Here is a 20,952-nt window from a genome sequence, read left to right on the forward strand (position 1 = left end):
TCTGCAGGAATTCTGTTTCTCAGTGTGCACAGGTGAATGCTCAAATGGGCTTTCCAAAGGATTAGAAAATACGCCGATCAAATACATAGCCTAAAGCTCCATGTTGCCCCACACAGAACCCAATTTCTGGCAACCACCACTAACTAGTTTGCAATCAGGTAATTTCCTTGATTCGTCACCCAATTCCTCTGCGCGGACATGGCTTTTACTCCAGAATTAGGCAGAAGCCTCTGAAAACCTGGCTCGGAAAGACGATGGCCCAGAAACGGGTGGGAGAGAGGCAGAGAAAATGTTTTTCTAGATGAAACACACTTGAAGTGAGACGCCATAGAGCTTCTCTGTGTGAAGTCTTTGCCGCACCATCTCAGATTAAATACCACAGTGAAAGCTAGAAACTTCTGTTCGACTTGTCTTAAGCCATAGGTATCAATTTTTACTCATGTCTTCAAGGTGTGTGAATGTGCGTGTGCGTGTGTTTGCCAAAAGCAACAGGTCTTAACAGATCTAGCGTGAAGCCTATTGTTTAGAACTGGCAAGCAGCGCTCGTCTTCGCTTTCTACAAGGGTGCGGAATTTTTCCAGGTATGTGGGAGGCAGGCTGCTTGGAGCCATTATAATACTTGTTCCCGGCATGATCTCCTTCATTAAATAATCTTTTAATGCAACATTAATAGTAATTACAAGATTACAGTTCAAAATATTTGATAACAGCCCACTATGAAGCTGAAATGTTACTGTTCTTCCCTCTAAAGAAGTCAGTGGGAAGCAGGCCTCCTGCACAGAGCCGCCAGTATTGTACCCAGATGCAAAGGGAGGCAAAACATTTGTTACTCCTCTTGAAAAAAAACCAGATTGTTTCAGCTCTAGGAAGTAGAATATACGGATGGGGCAATAGCCAAACCAGCATATCCATTTCAGGAAAGTGCACGCACACACACACACACACACACACACACACACGTATGTGGACACACAGACATAAGTAATCCTCTCTTTCCCTTTCCTTTTCTCCATGCTCACCCTTGCTAACTCCAACCTGGTCATTTAAGAATAAATCAACCCGTAGCAGTTTTCAATTTATTAAAGGAAACTCTTTCACACCATCACACTGTCTCAACAGTGATTATTTTCTCTTTTTGGGGAAATTAACATAACTCAGGACATATGTACTGGGCTCCATCCCTTCTTTCTTAGTGGTGTGTGCATATGTGAGAAAAATTGAATTAGCAGTTGGTTATTTAATTTTGCTGAAAATGAACTGGAACGGGGGAGTACCTCCTAACACTACCCGGGGCTTGATTTATCCTCCTCCTTGCTCTGTTGTACTGAAGGCCCCGGGCGGCACCCAGGGCTTGCCAACCCTGTGGAGTCGCCAGCTGCTCGTGTGGCCTCAGCCAAACCTTCATCCTCCATGATGGAATCCCTCTACCTCCTCTTCAGATCCGTTTCTTGAAGGACAACGGTACATCCTTTTGTTTCCTTCTGGTCAACGCTTGCCCAGAGACATTGTCTCAGCCCGGGGCTCACTGGAGTCCTGGGTCATCACGTTAGAGTCTGAAATGACTCTTTCCTCAGGTACCAAATGCATGGGAACTCAGCAGTCCTGCCCACATTAAGTGAGGAGTCAGGGAGGCACCGAATCTGGCGCCCAAAGAGGGCACACTGCTGTTGGAAAGTGACCGGGAACTTGCTCTTCAGGAGTGACTGGCCCTCGCAGAGCTGGGTAGGAAAACCAAACGCGCTGCTAACCTTCATTTTGCCAGAATCTAACAAAACTCCATCAGTGCCTCCCTTTTTGGAGAGATCCAAGTCCACTGAGGGAAGCCCAAGTGAACGGTCTCCTGAACTCTGCATGTGATCTCTTCAAGTTTCCCTGTCAGAGGGCAAAGCCTTCATTTTGCGCTGTCAACACGAGCCACATGGTGGCTGAAGGATGCTTGAACTCTGTGACTGGGTACCGCTTCCCAGATGCATTGACAAGAACAAGTCTGAACTGCATCCAAGTATAATTAATCAACTGGGCCATTTTAATGCTCCCTCCATATCTTAAGGTTTCTTACAAATGAAGATACAATTTCCCAAATGAGGGCTCATTATACTGCGTAGTCCAAACCTCACAAACAAAAGCCGTCGATACTGGGCTTTATTCATTTTATTGAAGTGTGTTCAAAGAAACAGGATGCTGATGGGGCTCTTTAACTTACTCTCCATCCTGCTTGATGTTCACAGGTTGATCCTTACTTAATACCAGGATTCAGCAAGGACGTCCCATAGACATGAACACTCTGGATCCAAGAAGGATTGCAACCCCCTAAATGACTCCAGACATAAATTCAAAGATAAACTTAATACTGTGGCTGGTGTGTGTGTGTGTGTGTGACTAATGTACTTCCACTAGGATCAGATGTACAAAAAGGTACCTTGTTTCTCTATAGTTTATCAAAACTCCCCCTTGATCCTAACCACCCCACAGTCCTGGATATTAGGAACGACTTCTTGCGGTTGAGTAAACAGTCCAATCCAGTGTCTTCTGATGTTCATGGACTCAGGTGAATAGCCTTTCTTTCATATTCTCTCTGCCTCTCCTTCTCTTCAAGATGATGTGTAGGTATAAGGGGCCCAAAAGTTATGTAATGTTGTGTGTATTTGTTGTCAATGCTATGGAACAAATCACCACAGTCTTAGTGGCTTAAAAGAAAGCACGTTCCTTATTTCACTGTTTCTGTAGGTCAGAGGTCTGGCCACAGCTTAACTGGGTCCTCTGCTCAAGATCACACAGGCTACAGTTAAGGTGTTGGCCAAGCCTGGTTTCTCATCTGGAGGCTTAACTTGGAAAGGATCCACGTCTGAGATCACTCATGTTGTTGACAGAATTCATTTCTCTGTGGCAGTGGGATTGATGACAGCTTGCTTCTTCAAAGTCAGCAACAGAGAAAAAGAGATTCTAGAGAGAGTCTGCCAGTAAGACAGGACCTAAAAAACATTATCAGAGGAGTGACATCCCTTCATCTTTGACATACAACCATGGGAATGGCATCCCATTACCATCTTATGGTTAGGAGCTGGTTACAGGTCCCACCCACAGTCAAGTGGAGGGTATTACACAAGGCTGTAAACACCAGCAGCTGGTACCATACCCATGGTAGTAATGGTAGACATGAAAGGTCCACAGGCCCACATGGTATCCTCTACATCCTAACTGGTGTCTATAGCAGAGCACTCTCTTCTGCTCTTGGACTGGTGATGTCTAAGGTACAGTGGGTTCCATTTTACCTTTGGGGGCAATCAGTTCACAGCCAGCACCAGGGTCTATAATCGTAACCATTTTCCTTCAGACGTGAGGACTCACTCACGGAGTCGATTGCATTCTAACCCCAGGCGTTCTCAGCCCTCCTCCCTCCCTCACTAGGGTACATGACTCTTCCAGCCTCTGCAGTGCAGGGGGATCCTCGAGTATGCCTTCCATTGCTGGTGCCGCACTATTCCTCCTGCAGCATGCTGGCTGTGGCCCAGGGCAGGGCTTCTGCAACAGGTCTGAGACCTCCTGAAGCTATGCCAAGAGTACCTTATCCCTCTGCCTCCCAGTGTTCTCAGGCTCCTTCATACCCAGCTGGAAACTTCTAAATAACCTCCTTACTCTAACATCCCCAAAGAAAAGGACAATGAAGACCCCAGCATCGGAACTCCTTCCCCTCTCCCCTTCTCCTCTCTTCTTTCCCCTACCCACCAGGACCAGAAGAAACAGGGTTTGTACTTCTTTTCTCAGATCCTGACTTCTATTTTAAGAATATAGTAAACATCCGTGATCTAGTGGGCTATGCCTAGTTTGTCATATGCTAAATAAGAGCTAAAGGGATTTAGGAAATCACTTTCTCTCTCAACAGAGTCGGGCTTTCAAACAATGGTCTTTCTATGGTCTCAAAATAGTCAATTTTGAGACTTAAAGCTGATCAACAACCTCTTTGTCTTGGGCAGGTTTTGCCCTCTTCTTCCTTGGGGCAATAGGCCTCATGACTCAGTCTTGGAAGTAGAAGCTTGGAAGAAAACTGATTAAAGGGAAAAATAAAAACATATTCACAGATACATACAATATCCAGGAGGCTAAACAGAAAAATGTGCTGGGCAGGGTAATTCCTTTGAAACTGGTTTCAAAAATGAAGTGATTGGACCCCATTTTGTTGAAACGCTGTAGATCAGAGCTCACCCAACTAGTGGTTACAGTGCCCCCTGTTAATGGCCCCTACAGTCCCCATGGTAGTTGAGCGAGACCTGGGATAGCCAGAGCCCCTGAGCCTATCTCTTGCGATCATGCACAGTCTCTTCGAGTTTCCCAAGGGGGCAGAAGAGACATCACTTTCTCGGTGTTCCACAGCATGAAGGAGTTCGGGAAACACTGCTCCAGAACGCCACTGCTAGGACAGAACGCTAAAACAGCGGAATATTAAACCTGGTAGTATCCATCTGTTCTTGTACATTTCATTTTGTTGAGGATAGGCTTTCATTATATATGATCTGCTGCTGCGTTTAGTTTGCAGTTGTTAGGAACGGGCCGCATTCTGCCATTTCCACTGTCTTGGTTTTCTTAGTTGGTAATAGTGGCAGTAAGGGTGTCTAGGTACTATTTTTCCTCTATACACAGCCAAGCAGACCATATGATAACATCACCCAAGACGCTGGCCTCGTTACTACTGGGTTCTTATCAAACACACTGATGTGTCCCAATAGGCAGACATGAGGACCCAAATCATCTAGAGGAGACCAGGAGTGGCGCCATCAGGGGTGCTGGGCTCACACTACCAGTGTCTTGTTTCCTTCCATGGGAACCTCCTCTTTCTTCTCCTTCCACCTCCAACCTTTTGCTCTATTTTTTTTCTGTATACTTTTCCCTGTCTCCCTGACAACTTCCTAGCCTGCTACAGGGCTGCTGAGTCCCAGTGTAGCCAAGCAGACCTATGGGGAAGGAGTACTGTCACCTCAGCAACAGCAGTGAACACTTCTATAGTGATGGGACAACTCTCATTTGGGGCAATAGAACCTTATAAGCCTCGTCTTCGGCAGAATGCAGTCCACACTGCAAACACTCCCATGTGTGCGTTTTTAGTCTGGAGCTGGGGCATTCAGCAAAAGGCAGCATTTAAGGGGATATTCAGTTATTGATCCTGTGTGTAGAATCATGCATGAAAACATAAAAACACTGGCAACTCCTACCCCCGACACACATCTGTGCATACACATATACACACACAGGATAGGATTTGGGGCAGAAACATGAAGTGGTCGTGCTCATTTTTAAGCAGGTTATATAAAAAGAGTACAAATGGACTGGAGCATGGAGAGTCCCATAACGTGACTCATTTCTTACACCCAGAGCCCCATCCCCATGTTCATCATGGCATGACACTTAATGCTGTCTGGAAATCTCTTCATAATCTCACACCCCCTAAATATAATGAAAAACAAGATAGGGCTTTGATGAAAGGAAAAAAATCCAAATCAAAGAAATCCAGCTGCCCAGATCCCAGGGAGCTCATAATGATAGCCTTTCCTACAGGAAGCAGTAGTCGGAAATTCAAAAAAAAAAAAAAGCCTGATAATTTATTTGGTATATACATACCACTGAGGATGAGGAATTCTTTCTGCATGAAAACCCAGCAAGTGGCACCTCATTAAACAGAACCTAGACTTAATCTAACTTGGAATAGATAAAAAAGAAAGGATTCACATGAAGCTCTCCAGCCTGGGGGCTTAATCTCAGAGCTTCAGAGTATAATGAATGAATGAAGTAGGGCAGGTGATTAACAACAAAGAAACGATCACTTATTATTTTTTAAACTGAAATATTATTGAATTTAGAGTAACATATTCATTGTTTATGGACAGGGTCAGGCTGTGATTTTTTTTGTGAGAGAAAGAGAGAGAGAGAATATCACAGATGGAAGCTGACTCTAAAAAGATAACGAGTAATTTCCAGTCTTTCTGGAGTATAGCACCTTATCTTGTTGTTATTTTATTTGATGCCTTACTTATCTCCTCTCTCAAAAAATGCCATGTGGTTATTTAAGAAACACAGCCAATGAAAATTAGTTCTGTAGCATGAAAATGGTAAAACACACACACACACACACACACACACACACACACACACACACACAAACCAATCTGTCACAATGGTCTACAAGTTAATTGGAGACACTTGGGGATATCAGGCAATGAAAGCTGGACATGTCTCTGTTCATACTGAGATAAAGAGCCGCAACATTGGGAAAACTGTGAAGGGAGCCACCTAAAAAGTAAAAATAAAAACAGAAACCCAATGAAGTTTATTCTGGGGACTATATGAGGCCAATATCTCAATGGAAGAAGAAGATCAGGCAATTTGTACATAAAACTGTAGTTGTTTGCACATCAAATAACGAGTTAACTTTTTGTTCACGCTTCTCACTGGCCATATTGATAACAAAAACACATTTCTAATATTCAAAACTTATTCGTTCATATTTATTCATCATTGCAGCCCCAGTAATTGGGTACTTAATACATTTTTGTTAAGGACATGGATGAGTGGAGAGAGAAACAAATAAGTGAAGGAAGGAGGAAATATGACTTCCAAGGGGTTGTTTTGTTCGTGTGAGTCACAACTATCTCAGTATGTCTTCAATTTTCCCACTGAAGAGCCTCTGACTGCGTTTTCCTATGACTACACTGGCAGCAAACATGAACTATTTAGAAGTATCATACTCAGGCTTAAATTTCCACACGAAGTTTGCTTTCATCTATTTAACAGTTATTTATTGAGAGCCTCATATATGGTAGGCACTGCCCCGTGTACCAAGAGTGCATCAGTAAGCAAAGTGGGCACAGTCCCTGCCCTCTTGTAAATAACACCCCAGAGCCAAGAGAGAGAACAAAGAATCACACAACTCAATATAAAATGCCAACTGTGATAAGAGCTATGGAGAAGAGGGACATTGTTCCAAAAGAGTTCCAACAGAAGGATCTGAACCAATCAGGGAAATTCGGGCAGTCATCCATGATGAAATGACCTTGAGTTGAGATCTCTAGGGTGAGTATGGATTGACTAAAGTGGGTGGGGGAAGAGCATTTTGAATAAAGGTAACATAGCATGTGCAAGGACCCTGAGGCAGGCAAGAACACTTTCAGAAAATGACAAAAGACCAATATAAGTGGAACAGAGTAAAAGAGGGGGCGAGCAACACAAGTGACAGAGGAGAAGCAGTATATCAGTAGGGTTTATTGGTCGAAACCAACTCTGGCTTACATAAGTAAAATGAAATTTTTTGGAAGGATATTGCGGACAAACAGGATTGATGAAAAGGCTTCCGGATAGGGAGGATTCAGGAAGCTCCAAAGGGCTTGGGAGCAGGAAATCCAGGAAGAGTCTTATAACAGGAATGGCCAGGCCTGGGTGCTGCCCTTGGATGAATCAACTTTAACCAACTTTCACCTCTTTGTTCCCCAGCTCACATTCTTGCAGTATCTATTGGCCTTGCTTTTAAGATATGCTTGTAAAAAAGAAACTATGCTTGCCCCATACCTAGGGGAGGGCAAGGCTCCTGACTGATGGTTCCACCAGACCGTACCCAATAGGAAAGAGGTGATTTCCTAAAAGAAAAGTGGGATGCAATTAGGAAGTGCAAATGGATACTGAGCACCTCAAAATCAACAATGGTCACTACAGGTTGTCAGTACCAGACCTCAAAAGGCCCAGTGGGCTGTACTGAAGGACACTGGCTTTTATCGTAAGTGCAAGAGGGAACATGTAGAGGCCATTAAGCAGGGCGGGTAGGGGAAAAGTGTGATTTAAAGGATCGGGCTTCTATTTCGAAAGGATCCTCCGGCTGCTGTGTGAACAATAGATGAGAATGTGGGGCAATCGTGGAAGTGGGAAAGAAGCTAGGCCAGAGAGAATGTTGGTTTGGACTACAGGTCAGCAGTGGAGTTGAGAAATAGTTGGATGGACTCAAAATACACTGGAGAATATGTTTTTCGTCCATGTATTAGTATGATTCCTTCGATATTCTTAATTTTTTAAAATTTGCATTTCTGTTTTCTTCACATACAATTCACACGTTAATGTTGTAAACTGCCTCAAATCCTTTGCAGAATGAAGTATCAAATAAATGTTTTAAAAATAACGATTCATTAAATGATCACTTTATTTGTGCCAGTGAAAGCCAGGAATGTAGTATGTACACAGACTGTTCCACCAAGTATGGAACCAGAAAATACCTGACAGAAAATTTTGATTCATTGACTCGATGTGCACAACTTCAGGGCAGTCCCTTACGCTGAGGTGACTAGCAGTACGAGGCAATGTTCCACCAGACCCATGTCTCTCTTCTAGGATTATAAATAAAAATTCGAAATTTTCAAGAGGAGAGGTGCTAAAGCTCCAGAAATAGGGAAAGAACCCCTTGGGAACTGAGATATTCTGATTGTGCTGTGGCCCCCACAGGTGGTGGGGGCTTTGTCCACTTCGTAACCTGAAATGTAGTCATCCCGAACACAGATTATCTTAGTGGCCTGTCTGGTCTGCTGGGCTGGATTATACATTCTTCCAGACAAGGGCTCCTAGTTTCTGATATTCCCCCTCAGTGCACTTCAGCCTGTGTTCTGACTCAATCGTAACTCAACGAATCCCATTGTTTATTGCAGAAAAGATGCAGGAAGCAATTGAATGAGCAGCATCCCCGGGGCAGGTGGGAAAAAACATCGATCTGTTCTGCCATACCTTCTATTCTAGGTAATCGAAGTCAACAAATATTTCACACCTACTTACTAGGTGTCAAGCTGTTCTAAGCACCACAGAACAGCTTCTCAAGCTTTAACATGCATACGAATCACTGCGGATCCTTTAAAGGAAGATTCTTTTTTTTTAAGATTTTATTTATTGATTTGAGAGAGAGGGAGAGAGAGAGCACATGAGAGCTGGGTGGGGGGCAGATGGAGAAGCAGACTCCCCACTGAGAAAGGAGCCCTATACAGGACTCGAACCCGGGACTCCGGGATCATGACCTGAGCTGAAGGCAGACGCCTAACCAACTGAGCCACCCAGGTGCCCTAAATGCAGATTCTGATTCAATAGTTCTGGGGTGGAATCTGAGATTTTACATCCCCAGTGACCACCCAAGTGATGGCAGTGCTGCTGAACCTTGGACCTCCCTTGGAGTAGCAAGGCTATAGGATAGCAAAAGAGAAATACAAAGTATACCTTGCCTTCAAAGCATGTATAACTTAGTTGCGTAGGCTGGGGAAGGGTTCCACATGAAGACGTATAGTATAATATGAGGCAGGACATGCTGAGCAGCCTGTTGACAGTACAAAGATTCGGGGGAGACGCATTTGGAGGGAAGGAAAATTGTGACACTGAATGAATGAGAGAGCGAGTGAGTGAATGAGTGTGTATGTACTGGGAATTGGGGAGTAAGGGAAGGAAGTACCACTGAGAAAGTATATGAGATAAACCTTTAGGTTTAGGTTTAGGACAGATGGAATTTCAACAAGAGAACAAGAGCTTCAGCCAGGATAACAATGTAAGCAAATACATGAGGGCTAGCAAGTACCTGGGTGTGTTTAAAGAAGAGCCAGTCGTTCCATTTGGTTGGTTCAGAGAAGTAATGAGAAATATAATAGGATAGGCATCTAGGAACAGATAGTAAAAGGCTTTGAAGGCCATGATGAGTGGTTTGTACTAATTTTGATAGATCAAAGGGAGTCCTTAAAGGTTTTTGTGCAGAGGAGTGATATTATGAGACTTCCTGTTTAAGAAAATTTGATGATGGCTATAGAATTTGAACTGTAGTCCCTGGTCCAGCAGCAGCAGCTTCACCCGAGAGCTCATTAGAAATGCAGACCCGCTGCATACTCACTGAAATGGAAAATCTAGGGGTAAAGCCCAGCAGTGTATTTGAATAAGCCCTCCAGGAGATTCTGATACACTCCAAATCGTGAGAACCGCCAGATTAGAGCAATAGATCGCAATCTTGCCTGCATATTAGAATCACCTAGAGAGCTATTTAAAAAAAAACCTGATGCACAAAACCCCCCACCATATCCATTAAGCCAGAAATCTGGGGGTGATATCAGGGTATTAACATTTTGTAAAGCACCTCAGGTGATTCTAATGAAAAACCAGGGCTGCGAACTACTGAATTGAAGAAGCTGCTTTGGCAAGGATGGAGTTAGGGATAGCGACTGAGCAGAGAGTGTTGCAATAATTTAGTCAAGAGATGATGAGGTCCTAAGTAGGGCTGTGTCCTGGGACAGAAATACCGGATATGAAATTTGTTGCAGAGGAAGGCCCATAGTTTAGGATCTTGCAACTACCTGTACGTAGAGTGAGAGAGGAATCCAAGGATTTCAAGGCTTCAAGGAAGAGACCTGGCTGGTGTCAAAGACTGCTGCCTGCTACTGAGACATTTAAAAAGGTGAGGAGGAAAAGGCCATGGGATTTCATCATTTGGAGGTCATTAGCAATCCTCAAGACAGCGTTTTAGCACAAGAGGAAGCTGAAGCAGCGGTGAGGAAGAATAAGCATAAAGAGAGGGTACTGCGCTGTTGATGCAAGTTTGTCACTTCTTTGGGGATGCCTTTTCTGACCCCCCAAACAGATTACATCCCTCTATTATACCCTCTCCCATCACCCGGAACATCCTTATCATTTAATTGTTCACCCCATGCTCCATGAGGGAGCTTGTTACAACTTGAAGGGGCCAAGGGCAGGATGCCCCAAGATGGGCCACTTTGAGGTAAGAGATTATTTTGAGTTAAAAGCAATGAAAACCCAGCTCATTCAGAAAAAGCTCTTCACCTTCCCCTCAATTGCCCTCTAGTACCAAAAAAAAGACCTAAGAAATTTATCTGCATAATAGAGCAACCTTTGTCTTCTGATCCTCTCCTCTCACAGTCCTGCTAATAGTCTTCCTCTCCTTTTTTTTTAAATATTTTTTATTATATTATGTTAGTCACCATACAGTACATCCCTGAGTTTTGACGTAAAGTTAGATGATTCATTAGTTGCGTATAACACCCAGTGCACCATGCGATACCTCAGACCCCAACCCCTCTCCTTAGCTCAGAGTGTCAAATAAGCCTCAAGTTGTCTACTTGTCTTTGGGATTTCATATTTGTTTGGATTCCCCATATGTACGCTATTAAATTTGATATTCTCCTGTTCATCTGTCTTGTGTCAATTTGATTCTTAGTCCAACTAGAATGATCTTGAAGGGCAGAGGAAAATTATTCCTCCCAGACAATCTTTTCTTACTATTGTATCATAACCCCTAGCAGATTACCTGGTACATGGTGAATATTCATTAAATATTCACTACTTAAGTTAAAATACATCTCTGACCATTCTGAAAACATGAGGTAAGCTATAGTAGAATGATTCTAAACCTCAGAGTCAGACAAGCCTGAGTTCCAGTTCTGGAAGGGGCCTTCACTGTCATATTCGACAATACCTAAAACTCAGCAGAGTTCCTGGGACATAGTAAGTTTCTAATAATAATATTTATTTGATTAATTAGTTAAAAAATGAGAGAGAATAGTAGGATGAAAGGTACCAGGGCTGTGGGAAGTTTTCTTGGGAAGGAGGAAACCCAAGAGTATTTGAATACAGAAGGCAAGAAAGGTTGAAGATGAAATAGACTTTTGGGAGACATTATAGAAACAGGTTTAGGAGAAGGTAGGCAGAGATAAAATCAAGAACACAATAAGAGGTGCTGACTTGCAAGAAGAAAGGCACTATGGTTTGAGAGTTAGAAATTAAGAGAATGGTAGATTTCTGTTTTAGCAACACAGTGACTAGGACATTCTAAATAGCCCTCCTACTTCAAAACCCCTAAATTCTGGATGAACTATAACAATATATTTTTAAATGCATTGTTGGGCTCATAAAAAACTAAGAGAAATCCCAGGTGGTGGAGAAGGGGGAAGAAAAGGAGAAGGGGAAGTCAGAGAGGTAGGGGAGGGTGGGAGGGGGGTAAAGGAGATGGAAAAGCAAGCTGAAACCACAGCAGACTATAAGCACACTTAAAAGCAAGGAAGGCTCAGGGTGAAAATAGTGATGCCAGTAACCCAGAGTTTTGGGAGCTAAAAATGAAGTCCTAATCCTTGGGTTTAGGCAAATGGAGAAGCTGTACCTGAGACCCTTACTTAAATCTGGCCCTCTTGAAAGTGCTACATCATCAGTGAAAGATAGGCCAGAAACAATATCTGGTAGCCATCAGAGCAAGCCCACAAGGAAACCTTTCTTCACTACAGTAGCAGATGAATGGAAATTAATAATAATAGTAAGAGCGGTAGCAGTTCTTACCACCCCCATCCCAAGAATTTGTTTCCAGAGATCTGTTTTAGAAGGGGCTGGGCTTAAATTTATTCATCCAGCATGACTGGGAAACACCAAGCTTAGAACTTATTCTAATATAGCAGCACTCCTGTTGACCAGCAAAAGCAAATAGATCCTCTACGAATAAAGCATCCTCAACCCAGACCTACGAAAGTTCCACAGATTAACCTCAGTCCAAATCCAAGTATGCAATAATAGTCACTAAACACGCAAGGAAACAAGTCACCATGAACAAGACACAGAAGAAACAAGAAAGAACAGTTAAACCATTAAGGATTATAGGTATTACTGATAAGAAATAGAATATATAATATGGATCTTAAAAAAATAAAAGATAGAAGCCAAAAATGAGCAGAAAATAAAAGACTATCAACAATGAACACGAAGATTTGAGAATTAAAAACACAACTACAAATAAATATTGCCACTGATAATAAATCATAATGCATGGTTTTGGCAACACATCAAAATACAGCTGAAGACAGAAATGGTGAAGTAAAATGTGGATTTGAAGAAGCTACTCAGAATAGAGCACAGAGAAAATATGAAAGAGAAGCTAAGAGACACAAAATACAGTATGTAAAGGCCTAAGTCTATTCAGACTCCCAGAGGGAAAAACGAGAGACAATGGAGGACAGGCAACATTTGAAAACAGAAGGGCTGAGAATTTTCCAGAACGAACTAAAAACCCTAATCCACAGATTCCAGAAGCACAATGACTCCTAAGTAGGAAAAACCAAAGAGAAATCTATGCCCAGATACATCACAGGGCAGAAAGAAATCCTTTTTTAAAGGAGCCAGAGAAATACCAACAATAGAAGCCAGAGGAGAGTGGAACTTCAATGTGCTAAAAAAAAAAAATGCTATACCCAGAAAAAATATATTTCAAAAATGAAGGGGAAATAAAGACATTTAAAAATAAACCCAAACAGAATTTACCACCAGCAGAGCCTCGCTAAAGGAAATTCTACAAGATATACTTCGAGCAGAAGGATAGTGATCACAGATGGAAGGTCTGAGCAGCAAGAAGTATTAAAAAAAGAAATAGTAAAAAAAAAAAAAAAGAAATAGTAAATGTGCGGGCAATGGAATGAGCACTGAGTGTATAAAACCGTAGTAATGACGTCCACTGGGCTTAGTAAACAAGATAGAAATAAGATATTTAATAGTAATACAAGTTGGGAGGTGAATAAATGGAGCAAAAATGTCTGAAATTCTTTGTACTCTCCAGGAGAAGGGTAAAGTTATTATTACCATTAGGCTTTAATAAGTTAGTCGTGCCTATTATAAACCAGAATAGTAGAAATAAAGTATGCATATTATAATTAGAATAGTATGTATAGGGTATATAACTTCTAAACAAGTAGAGTTGGGGAGACACTATGAACATACAAGCAACCACTCTGAAAGGCATTGATTAATGCAAGGAAAATTAAATAGAACAGGCAAGACTAATTGAAAGTATGAAAACAGTAGATTTGAACACTACATCAAAAACTAATGATGTACTATATGTTGGCTAACTGAACATAATAATAAAAAATAAAAAACCCAGTAGATTTGAACTCAAATATGTCATCAATTACATTAAATGTAAATGAACTAAATGCTCCAATTAGAAGATAAAGATTGTTGTCTGAATTTTTTAAAATCTATCTGTTACTTAAAAATCTATCTAGTTACAACAGACATATCTAAAACATAGTGTAACAGAGAGGGAGAAGATACATTGTGTTGATAGTACCTCGAAGAAAGCTGGAATTGCTCATTAATATCAGATAAAATCAACATCAAGGCAAATAGTGTTACTAAAGATACTCACTTCAAATAAGCCAGTAGAAAAGCAGGCAAAAGACTTAACAGGCATTTCACTGAATAATAAATATGAATGGCCATTAAACATAAGATACTCACATTCATTAGTAATAAAGGAAACACAAATTTGACTTACCACAAGGGACAGTTTTATAGCACCAGATTGGCAAATTTTAATGTCAGACAATGATATTACATAGACACACATACATACACATTCATTTGTGTGTGCTAAGTATCTCATAACACAAAACAGAGAAAGTGTAATTTACACAGACAAGGACAGTCAGATGTGCGTGGTGAGGAGCACTGTGATGGGATGAGAGGCTAGGGGAGAAAGATGGGAACTTGGGACAGCTACTGTGGGGAATGTGATGGCAATCAACCCCAGCTCTCCCAAAGAATTCTGCCTCTTAGGCCCTACGCTGATGAAATAAAGCCAATCCTTTGCCACCTTTTCCTTTCCTTGATGCTACACCCTAATAATAATAACCCTAATATTAACAACTACCATTCACTGAGTGCCAACCATATGCCACATACCTTATATATTATCTTTATTTTGCAGATGAGGAAATTGAGGACCAGAGAATTTCAATGGTTTGTCCAAGGTCACAGAGCTAGTAGTAGCAGTTAGTAGCATGAAGAGGAGCATTATTAATTAGTAGAGCCGGGATTCAAACCCAGGTTTCTGTGACTCCAGAGACTGTGTGCTTACCATTCTACTCTCTTCCTCTTTCCCCCGCCATCCACAACCCTTCATGCTGTTTCCATGCAAATTCTGATTTCTGATTATGGTAGTGAGACTAAGAGAAAGCAGGGACAGAGGAAAAATAGGCCAAGCAAGCTAACAACCACAAAAAATAGGGAATATATTTCAAAATCCTGTAGGTTCTTTTACGTGACAAGCTATATTATTAACTTCTCAAGAATTTATCTGTAATCTGGGTGCACAAACATTTGGGAGAGAGAAAAGTGGCTGACGTGACCTTTTAAATTCCACCCCATAATTAAAGGACAGGTTCTTACCTACTACCACATACCACAGTCTCTATCATGTGACAGGAAAGACCTCCAACCCCAACTCTGCCTCTGCTCCTAAATCTCCAAAGTCTTTCTTTCAAGCTCCGTCTTTCTGTATGGCATAGATAGCTGTATTTCCCTCATGCCTCATGTGCCTAACCTAGAATGTAGTTTGAAACACACAAAGGTGTAATAACACTATTCTGGAGTCAAGCCATGCACTGCAGCCCAGACCTGAACAAGAACACTGGATAATGAATGACTCATTATGGTCTGTCTCATTCTTGGTTGAAAATAATCCTTCAATAAGGAAATAACAGACAATACATCAGATACACATTTAACTAGAATCACAATCTCTAGTTCCAGCAGATAAATTCCTAAAATTTTGCTGATAATCAGACATTAAGTTGGTTGGTTGTTTCCTAAGTGTTATTTTTAATAACAGAGAGCTTCATAAGCTAATGTCACATGCCTTCTAGTTTTCACATATTTCAGAATAAACTTTGGGACTGCAGAAGACAGACATTAGAGGAAGACATGGGAAATCCCGATAGTTTTTCTGGCTGAGGACTAGTTTTTCCCCTGATTTTTTGTATTCCCAGTCCAGAGTCAGAATGAATAAAGAAACAGAAAAAGAAAGCCTTAATTGACAATAGAATGCCCACAAGCATCAACAGATGTGATCCCTTGTAATGAAGCATGTGGGTCTAATTTGGCATCACTAACCACTTGGAGGATCTCCTTGCTGAGTTCTTGCAGGCTATCCTTCTAAACCCATGTTTGGCTGGCACCTGTGCCCTGTTGAAACTGGCATACCATCCTATGGGTGGGCACAGTGCCACCCTAACAGATGGCCATGAGAGTCATCATGCCAGAGAACTACTATTGTTTCTAGCAAGTTTAACTTAACAGCAATTGGCATCTCACTGAAGAATGACAAGATGGTGGTCTACCTTTCTGTGGAAGATAAACCATGAACTATAACTGATATATCTAAAATTGGTATTTAGGAGTCATTTCCCATGCTAAATGAAGAGCTCTAGGGGAAGAAATGGCACAGCAACACTGATGTATCTGTCCGAAGGTGCTAGCGAAAGGAGATAACAACACACTTTAAGTTTCCCCAATAAATTCAAAATTCTAGTCTCCTAGAGCCAATAAATAATTCGAGTCCAGGGGCGCCTGGCTGCCTCAGTTGGTAGAGTATGCAACTCTTGACCTCAGGGTTGTGAGTTCGAGCCCCACGCTGGGTGTAGAGATATTTAAAAATAAAATCTTTAAAAATAATTTAAGTCCGGGATCATTACAAGTGATATTTTAAAACATTGTCCCTAGAATGAACTTCCTGCTTGGTTCACCTACCTAGGTCTGTTCCCACTGAGAAAACACACTTGTTCCATTAACAATGCCTATCTATGTGACTTGGGAACATTTGATTTTTTGAGGAAGAACACCTAATTTTAAAACTCACGCATTTACAAATAGTGGTTGTAAATGTTAGAAGTGAAACCTAATAAATGTTTGAGTCATGTCAAGAAGTATCGGGATGGATAGCCAGAATCATCTTGAAAATTATAACTAATGTCCCAAACCGGGGACAGAAACCACGAAGATAAGAGAGGGAGTGTGCGAAATTAGTAGTAGCTGAAGGAAAAGACTATATTTAGGATATGACAATAATGCGTAATATGGAAATTGGATGATATGGTATAGGTCATATATTCACAGATTTCTTTCTGAACTCGCTTGTAGGAATAGAAGTTGGTCATGCAAACAATGCAATATCATTTCCTTTCCTCAAATAATGAACCCAGTAACTAACCCCAATCAACACTAAAGTTTGTGTAGGGCTATTTAAATCCATCTGAAGGGAAAATAAGAGAAAAGGGAATTTATTTTCACAAGTGCCTACTATGTGTCAAGCACAGTGGTATATAATTTACAGGCAGTCCTCACTTTACACAATTCTGATATGCACAAATTTTTGTTACCGTAGTTTCCCTAAAGAACAAGCCCCCAACAACACAGTTCAAATTTGTTACCACAGTATATGAATTGAGTATAAACTTTGCTGTTAGCTTGTCAGCCCGTAAGTCACTACATACATAACAGGTGTGCATCATCATTAGTGATCAGTTATGTCACTTCTTTCAAAGTCTGTCTGTGATTGGTCACTAAGCATCTGTTATTCGGTTCAAGTACACTAAGCAAAGTGTGTCATTGTGTTGCCTCCTTGTGTCCCAGTGATAAACCCATGTGACATTTTACCCAAAAATGGATAATTCAAAGAGGAAATTGTCCAACAAAGACAATAGTGAAGCAAAGAAACAAAAAGTGATAACAATGGAAGTGAAAATCAAATCAAACGCAAATGCAATTATAGGAGAAATTCTTGACCATGGGACTGATGACCTTGCCACCATTCAAGAGACCCTAGATATGGAGCCAGAGAACCCCAGTGAAGGTGAACTAATCAACATAAATGAGCAAACCAGTGGTGAGAAAAGGATAATGAGGTTCCAAGGGAAGTGACACTGGCCAAAATCTTCATATTAAAGGAAATCTTGGAGATAATTCACAATTTTGAAAGTACAAAGGTTAAAATATTGGAGACTGATCCAAACGTGGAAGAGTACGACAACTCACCAAGGCATAAAAATGATGGTCACTGCATATCCGAAGTTACACAACACGAAGGCAAGTACTGGTCAAACTACTCCTGATACATATAAAAAAATTAGTTTTCCATGTTTCTAGTGTTTTAATCATAAAGTACAAATGAATCATGGAACATTACATCAAAAACGAAGGATATACTGTATGGTAACTAACATAACATAATAAAAAATTATTAAATAAATAAATAAAAATCATAAAGTACTAAATAAATATGAGTTTTATTTCATCTCTTTGTACATTTGTAACTGACAGTAAAAGTGTTTGTAATGTTTTTTTAAAGATTCTTCATTTGACAGAGAGCACAAGCAGGGGGAGTGGCAGAGGCGGAGGGAGAAACAGGCTCCCCCCGGAGCAGGGAGCCCAACGTGGGGGTCGATTCCAGGACCTTGAGATCATGATCTGAGCCAAAGGTAGACGCTTAACTGACTGAGCCACCCAGGTGCCCCAAGAGTTTGTAATATTTTGACAAAAACTATAAGGTCACGAAACAGTTGTAATTCTTCCCGTTAATGGGACCACTTTGCTTAGTTTTAACTTGCATGGTCATTTTTATGGTTCTGCACGATTGTACAAAGCTGGGACAGCCTTACATTATTTCATTTGAGATGCACAAAAACCTTAGGGACTGGGTTATCTGGTCCAAATGTCACAGGTGAAGATCAGAGAAGTTAGCAAAAAGTTTATAGATGATAGAGTTGTGTATGAAGTGCCTTCAAAGAGTAGGCACTCAGAAGAGATAAATTTTCTTCAAAATGATCTAAACACCTAAGTATGACTGGCCTCAAAGGTACACTCTTTGTAATAGGTGACACAACTTCCTAAAGTAAATATGAGCATTTCATTAAATACCATCTAGAAATAGAACCTATTATATGTGGTAATGTTATCATATATGCCCATATGATAAATCATTCGGGAAAAGATGAATTATTATTTAATAAATTGTATTTGGTCAACTAGATAGCAATTGGGGGGAAAAATCAAGAATAAAAAAATCAACCCCAACTAACATTAAAGTTTGTATATCAGATGAAATAAAAAAATTGCATTGCTAGTTGAAATTCTACCTGACTCTACATCAAATTCAATTGAGATAGATCGAAGATAAGTAATAAAAAGCAATAGCATAAAGGTTACAAAAGATAATTTGGTTGGGTTTTTCTTAAAATATTGGGATGACAAATGCCTAACATGACATAAGAACCCAGAGACCATAACTTAAAAGTCTGGAAAATTTGAATACATAAAAACTAGAAAATAAAAACTTACATATAGTAAAATAACACCTCAAACAAAGTTTAAAGAAAAATGACAAACTGGGGGAAATATTTTCAACCACATATGATAAGATAAAGGAACATATCCCAATATATGGTGAGCTCTTACAAACAAAAACTTTTATTTTATTTTTTTATTATGATTATGTTAGTCACCATATAGTACATCATTAGCTTTCGATGTAGGGTTCCATGATTCAAACCAAAAATTTTCAAAGGAAAAAGTGTTAAAACAAAAAAAAATGGCAAAGGGCATCTTATAAAATAAGAAAAGCAAAACAAATATACTATGAAAGTATATTCAACGTCAGTAATCATCTAAACAGCACAATAAGAACTACAGTGAGATATCATTACTCACTCACCAGGTTAGCAAAATTGAAAAAGGTCAACTCAAAGGAGACAATCACAAAATACAAAATCCCAGTATTCATAAGAATGTTTATTGGAGCACTGTTTGAAAAACTGGAAAAAAACCCAAATGTGCCTCAGCAGGAGACAGATTAATTTATTTACCATGCAGCCAATACAAAAGATGCTGATATGGGGGGGGCGTGTGGAAATATGTCCACAACCATTTTATCCTTTCTTTCAGTTCTTTGAATGATGAAAGTAAGTTACAGAATTAAACACATAGTGTGCTACCATTTATGTCAAATACGTACACACTATGGTGCCCCGGTGGTGATTTGCACAAATTGTACAGATTTGTGTGACTTGATATTTGAAATAGAAATCTACAGATTTGCATTATATAATTTTGTTATTGTTGGAAACACTTTTAGTGTTTTTGCTCCAAACCTAACAGACCACTTTGTTTTAATGGACACCAATAAAAAGTATCACAAAAGATAGGAGTTAACATAATGGAAAGGTAAAAAAGCCATAGTGGGTACAAGAAAAAGATTCAATTTACCCAAAGTCAACAGCATGCAAATGAGTCATTTGAATTTTAGTCTAAAATGGTGATCAAAGTAATGAAAATTCTTTTAGTACAGCCCATGAGTCAGTATTAAGGCACAGGGATTTTGAGGGAAGGTGACATGGAGCAAGGCTGGCTGTCACCTCTCACCTGTACATAGCTCAGGGTTACCTCAACTCTCCCCTGAAAAAAGATGCATCTAAACTTAGTATATACTGTTGGGATCTGCTGCCCATTGTTTTATTTCAGCTTTATTGAGGTATTATTAACATATAAAATTAAAAGATATTTAAAGTATACATCATGGTGATTTGATATACATGTACACTGTGAAAGGATTCCCCCAGTGTAGTTAAAATTAAGACATCCATCACCTTGCATACTTTTTTTTTTTGGTAAGAACATTGAAGTTCTCCTGTTTTAGCAAATTCTAATTATACAATGGTGTTATCAATTCTAGTCACCATGTTTCACATTAGATCCTCAGACCTTATTCAATTTATAGTTGAAAGTTTGTAGCATGAAGTGATACCATGCAGTATTTGTCTTTGCCTAGCTTATTTCACCTAGCATAATGCCCTCAAAGTCAATTCATGTTGGTGCAAATGGCAGGATATTCTTTCTTTCTCATGGCTGAATGATATTCCTGTGTGTGTGTGTGTGTGTGTGTGTGTGTGTGTGTGTACACATACAATATCATCTTTATCCATTTATTTGTTGATAGACTCATAAGTTGTTTACCTATCTTGGCTATTGTGAATACGTTGCAATCAACATGGGTGTGCGGGTATCTCTTCAATATCGCTTCCCATTTTTATGTTAAACTTCCCTCACATCAGTCCTGGGAGCTTCCTACCCTTTCTT

The sequence above is a fragment of the Ursus arctos genome, chromosome X (assembly GCF_023065955.2).
Source record: "Ursus arctos isolate Adak ecotype North America chromosome X, UrsArc2.0, whole genome shotgun sequence".
Taxonomy (NCBI): domain Eukaryota; kingdom Metazoa; phylum Chordata; class Mammalia; order Carnivora; family Ursidae; genus Ursus; species Ursus arctos.